Consider the following 6669-nt stretch of genomic DNA (forward strand, 5'->3'; position numbering starts at 1 on the left):
CAAGACTGCCCCCTCCTTCAGATGCCAGTGAAACAGAACTCAGAGAAACACTTTACCTATTAGATTACTGGTTTACTATAAAAAGGATACAACTCAGAAACAGCAGGATGGAGCCTGGCATCGGGCAAGGTATGGGGAAAGGGCGCGGAGCATCCCTGCCCTCCTGCAGTGAGCCACTCTTCCTGCATCTCCAAGGGCTCACCAAGCCAGAAGCTCTCTGAGCCTGTCCTTTGGTGGCTTTATGGGTTTTCAGTAGAGAGGAGTGATTGAGCAAATCATTGGCCATTGGTGACTGAACACAGTCCCCAGCCCCTCTCCCTTCCCGGAAGTCGGTGGGTAAGGCCAAAGTTCCAACCCCCTAATCTCTTAACTGGTTCCCTTGGCAACCAGCCCCCATTCTTAATTACCTTGGGGCTTTCTAAAACTCATCTCATTAACATAACAAAAGATACCTTCATTGCTTTCACCACTTAGGAAATTCCAAGCATTTTAGGAGCGCTGAAGAATACCAAATATGTTTCTTATTATAAATCACAATACCGTACCTCCCAAGGACCTTACCTGAGATTTCTGCCAATTTCTGAGCTGGGTAGAAAGTGACAGGTCCAGATGACCCCATTCCTCACACCACAGTAGGAGACGTAACTGGCTTTCTCACTCCGCCTCCCAGACCAGCAACATGCCCCAGTGCAGTCACCTGTAGTTATACCTCGCTGGGCCTCAGTTTCCCCATCTGTACCATGAAGAGGTTGGACCTAGTGGCCTAAGAGCCAGCCTAGTTGTAATCTCCTCTCTTCCATGGCGATCCAAGCCTGCTCTTGACTCACCTTCTATGCATACCTGCCCTGCTGGGCCCCCCTGAATGTCAGGTAAATGCCATTCCGGGTGAGAAGTTTCAGGGAATTTGGGACTCTCTGGAGTGCCAGTGGGAGTGGGGTAGAGGGACAGAGGGAAGACTGAGGAGCTGCAGAGAGACAGAAGGCCTTCCTGCCCCTGCTTGTATCTCTACTGCATGCCTTGCCTGCTCCAACAGCAAGAACAAGGGCCTGAGCCCCTGGCTTTCCTGGTGAGAAGGGGCTGTGGGGATCCCAGGAGCCCCGGCGATCCCTGGCTCTGAGCACACCAGCCTCACCTTTGGAAGGAGCAGTCAGACCAGAGGCGAAGGGTGGACGGTGTGTGGTTGGTGGGAGGTGGGTGGTAAGTAAATGTTGGGGGGATGAATGGGCGACTGGTGGGTGGATGACATATTCTTTGGGAAAAGGGTGGCTGAGGGTCTTCTGAACCCGGCGTCTGGGGTTAAGGTGGTGACAGGAGTCTCAAACTAAGAGCCCAGATTCCTCCCGAGACAATTTCTCTATTTATACTCAAGTACTCTAATAGGGCCAGGAACCGAACAGTCGGTTAATGATTCTGTGACTCATTTAATGCTTCACGCCCAGAACCGTCTTAGATTCCCCTTGGTGCCCTCGGGGCCATGGGCACTCTCCCATGCACACATTCTGCTCCCATCTGGCCTCCTTGCCTTGCCCTCCAAGAGTTTCTGCTCCCAAACACACCCCCCACTTCAGCTGTTCACTTCTACCCCTCCTGCCTCTCCTTTCAGGTGCAAGATGGACTTGGACCTCCTGGAGGTCCAGCATCACCACCCCCAACACATACCTTCTGCCTCTGGGTAGCCCCAAGTTAGAGAGGTAGGAGGGTGCCTACAGAGGAACTCTGTGACTGACCTGTTTCTGCTTCCAGAAAACAGACTTCACCTGCCGAATGCAGGTGAGGCACATGGATGTAGGAGCACCTCACCCCTCTGCACCCCCACCTCACCCCATCCTTAGAAGTGATCTGGAAAGAGCAGAACACTTGAGAGAAGGGTAGGAGAAAAGGGGCTTGTGAATGAGATTGCATGGGCTGATGACTCTTCACCCACTTCCACTTGGGGGCCGGGTTCATTCACCCTAGTGGGGAATTCTCCTCCTTGCCCCTTTCACTACATGGGGATGCAGCCTTACTCAGAAGTCTCCTGAGACTCTTGCAGCTCATCCTTTCTGCCCCTTCTGGGTTTTCATTCTTGCAGCTACCTCACTGTGTCTCTGAGTCTAAGGTAGAGATGCTCAGGGACAACCCCAGTGTCCCCAAGGGCATCCCTGCCAATGTCAGCAATGGGTACTGAGCCTTCCACTGTATTCTCAGAAGATGGAGCAAACTGTTGGTGCAGTGGGCCCCATGTTCCAAGAAGGTGCAAGCAGGAGCACGTGTGAGCCTTCTTCTTCACTTTTGGGTTTGACTTTGCCAGGCTATTCCTCCAGCGTCCATGCACTCCTGCACAAGGAGGGGTGGGGGCAGTGGCAGGGTCTACTGCCCCCAGTAGACAACAATAGCACTGATAGTATCATTCAGTGAGAGCCTCACGGGGAGTGGGCACTGAACTAGGTGTCAAGGGTTCCAGAAGGAGCAGGCAAATCCATGCCTTCAGAAGAGCTTGTGGTCTGAAGAGGGAGACCTGCAGGTAAGCACAGAGTGATCAGTGCTATGTAATAGAGAGAAATGCTCTAAATGTAAAGAAAATTGAGAGGAGCCCTGAATGGCAAGAAGAACTTCAAAGAGAGGTGACATTGGATCTGAGTCTTAAAGTATAAGTAGAAATTTGCAATCTTGAGGAAATTACCTAACACCTCCAAGTCTTGGTTTTCTCAGTTTAGACAGTTGTTATAAAGATCAGGAGGGGAAATTACATGAAGTGTTTATTATAGTGTCTAGCATAAAACCAGCACTCAAAAATTCATATACAGGGTCTGGGAGAAGTTATGCCTGTTTGAGTGTGGTTGGTGGGATAATAATAAGGGAGTAACAATTTATAGTTTTAATTTGAACATTTCACCTAAAATGTCATATGGTGTGCTTGAGTGTGATATTGTTATGTTACAGAATTACATGCATATGATTTTGTAATAAAAAAGGGGCATTACTTGTGCCAGACCCCTGTGGGGATTGCAAGTCTGAGATCTGTAGAGCAGACCAATAGGCTAAGACTCTTGCAGGATTTCTATACAGTCCTGAGGCAGAATCCTTTCTTTTCTGGGAAACCTCTGTTCTTTTGCTCTTAAGACCTTCAACTTATTAGCTGAGGCTCATCAACATTATAGAGGGCAATCCTTTTACTTAAAGTCAACTGACTGTCAATGCTAATTATGTCTATCTACAAAATACCTTCACAGCAACATTTAGACTAGTGTTTGACCAAACAACTAGGCACCGTAGCCCAGCCAACCTGCCACAGATTAACCATTGCAGAGTTCATTCCAAGCAGAGACCACTCTAGACAAGGACTATATTACATTTTCCTGCTTGATTATGCTTTTTAAAAAATCACTCTTTGTTAAACTAGTAACACATAAGTGTTAAACAGGACTATATTTGAATGTGCTAAACAATTTATAGCACGATTGATAGAAATGTAAACTTCTAGGTAAAATCACCAAAACAGCTTAAAATTAGAAGGGTTCTTATAGCTCTTTGCATTCAACCATCACTCCGGAGAAAGTCCTTCTGCAATATACCTGGAAAGTGATCACCTAGACTCTTTTTGAGTCATGGGAGAAGTCCCCATCTCCTATGAATGTCTATTTTTAGACAGCTCTAATTGGAAACTTTTTCTTTACATGGTACTTTCCTATATCAGCACCTTTCTTATTAATTGTTTCTTCTTAACTATCAAAGACTAATCTTATCCTGGGTTCCCCCACCCCCGCCCCAGCCTCAAATAGAACATTTCCTTACATTTGCTCTAAATATGTATCGGGTCAAAATTTCTTTCTTAAGTATTCAGAGGGCTTGAGGACAGTTAGATTTCAAAAGTCCAGGCAGGCTTTCTCTTATTGCAGGGTCTTGCTCCTCTAGTGAGAAAAGGACTAACTGCTTGCTCCAACTGACAGTCTTCTCTCTTCTCCGTAAATTTCCACCTTTCTGCTTGTGTAGCTTCTTTCCTTTCATGATCAAGAGTAAGGCAAGAAAACCGTGTAAGCAGCATTTACCTGCATGCCGTTGGGAAACACCATGATTTTCTTCAATCCCAAAGAGAAGGGTATAGCTTTCCATTTTCTTTAGGTGAATAACTTGCTGCTGGCTCCACCTCATTCCTTTCCAGTCTTCCTGATCTCTCAGATAATCTGTGAAAGATGCTATGTAGCTTTAAATCTGGTGACCATGGAGACATCAGTAGGTGGGACAGTTATCAAATGAGTGTCAGGCAGAAGACACCTCAGAGATGTATTTTTAAAACTGATTGGGGTGGGGGGGAGGGAGAGAGAAACATCAATTTGTTCTTCCTCTTACTTATGCATTCATTGGTTGATTCTTATATGTGCCCTGACTGGGGATCGAACCTGCAACCTTAGCACTTTGGGATGATGTTCTGACTAAACTACCCAGCCAGGGCTTAGAGATGTATTTTTTTTATTCCTCTTCCTAGGTGGAGAATTCTGACACAGAGTTCTTCAGTGATGACCCTCCATATTCCAGAGTGACCAGGTACAATGTACCAGAGGTGATCATTCAGGTAGCCTGGCCAACGAGATACTCAGTCCACTTCTCACTGTGAGAAGCAGAGAGAGCATAGAGGCCCATCTCTGAATTCTGTTGTCCAGAATCCAGATGGGAAGGCCTCCCTGTCCCACTCCCTATACCACTTCCACTCTGTGGGGTATAGAGGAAGGATGTGAGAACTTGGAGAGTCTGGGGGTGAGGGAGCAGGGAGGGGTTCATGGCTATGTTTCCCAGGTTTTGCTGACCAAGTCTCCAGTAGGCACAGATGCCAAGCACAAGCTCCAGTTCCAGCAGCTGCCATCAGCAGTTGCTGATGCTAGAGATAGGCAGCCAAGGAGTCTCGGGGCCCTAGCAGAGATTTAAGGTCACATCATCCATCCCACAATGCCAGGAGACAAGGAAGAGAGGTGTCACATAGGAGTGGAAAAAATTAGAGACATTTCTCTGCCTCCCCAGACACCAGGACCCAGCCACAGTGGGCTGGAACTTGCTCCTGTGCAGCTCTGGGCTGGGCACTGGCCAGGAAGGGGAAGACAAAGATTTGGGCATATTACAATTTAAACCTACTCAATATACAGAGGTTTTAAAAAATATATATGTTGGCCCTGGCTGAGTGTCTCAGTTGGTTGGAGCGTCAACCCATACACCAAAAGGTTGCAGGTTCAATTTCAAGTCACGGCACATAGGTAGGTTGCACGTTCAATTCCCAGTACGGGCAGGTACAGGAGGCAACTGATCAGTGTTTATCTCTCTTTTTCTCTCTCCCTTCCTTTCTTATAGTTTTCAAGTGAAATCTTATACAGGACAGAATTTTTACATAGGTCCAAAAAAGATTAAAGTATTGCTGTTCTGCATTGGACAACTTGGGCTTCACCTCTTCTCACTGCCCACTTCACCCCGTCTCTAAGACTCTGCAGAAGGCATTTCACAACCCGCTCCTCTAGTGGACTACCTAGACTTCAGTGTACAGGTGGGGAAACTGAGACCTAGAGAGAGGAGGGGATTTATACCCAAGATCATGCAACCAGTGACAGCAGAGCTGGAAGTCAACTTCCCCTCACAACACATTGTCCCTCAATTTCATCCAAAGATTGAGTTTTTCTACAGAGAGTTCTGACCACTAGGTTCACATAAACTGCAGTTTTCCTCAGTATATTGAGAATCTAGCTCTATCTACAGAACTTACATTCTCACACAAACTTGTACAAACAGGTATGCAGATGGAGAAAAGGGACCAAACGTATAGGGCATAGATGAAAACACTTAGTCACATGTTGGCAAAAGGTAATAAACACAATTACTACAGGAACTCTCTTAAATTTTACTTCAGGCTAACTTTTTACATTATAAAAATAACATATCCATAATTTGTATTTTTAAAATAGGATAGAAAGGAAAACATAAAGAGTTTTTCTCCCCCTTGAACTATGTACAATTGCTTCCAGACGTTTTCAATGCATACATAAACATTTATCCAAGTGGGATTATGCTCTACAAACTATTCTTCCCCTCTCTGTTTTTAAACTTAACAATACACCTCAGTGATATTTCCATTCCAGTACACCTAGATAAACTTCATTCCATTCCATTCCATTCCATTCCATTCCATTCCATTCCATTCCATTCCATTCCATTCCTGTTGCCTCATCCCCAGACGGCTGGGTACTGCGGGCTGGGATAAGCTACAGGGTGACGGGCAGGGAGTCAATGGCTGGACTGCTACCCTTGGGGAAGCATGCCCACTTACCCCTACCAACTTGGGGCTCTGTTACAGGCGGGAAAAGGCAGCATGACTGCTCTCTGTCAGGGTCATCCTCTGTCCTGGGGAAGCTACAGAGAGTGACACGCTGGCCCTGGAGCCCAGGGCCTGGTCAGCCCTCTGGATGGGCAGAAGCTACTGGATGGACTTCCCTACAACTGGTGGTCCTACGCATTTGTAAGCAGAGTGAAGCTAAAAATACTTGGGAACTCCTGGAGGCCAGGAAACCAGAGGACAGGGACAAGAGGAATGCCAAAGCGCCATTCCTGTGGCTTTCCCAATCATCCTCGTCACGGGCGACTTCCATCCTTGACTTCCTGTCATGTCACAACCCCTCCTTGCGGGCCCTCTTTGGAGCTTTGCCCGCAGAG

Source organism: Pteronotus mesoamericanus, unplaced genomic scaffold, assembly GCF_021234165.1.
Source record: "Pteronotus mesoamericanus isolate MK-2021 breed Mesoamerican mustached bat unplaced genomic scaffold, CSHL_Meso_final scaffold_476, whole genome shotgun sequence".
Lineage (NCBI taxonomy): Eukaryota > Metazoa > Chordata > Mammalia > Chiroptera > Mormoopidae > Pteronotus > Pteronotus mesoamericanus.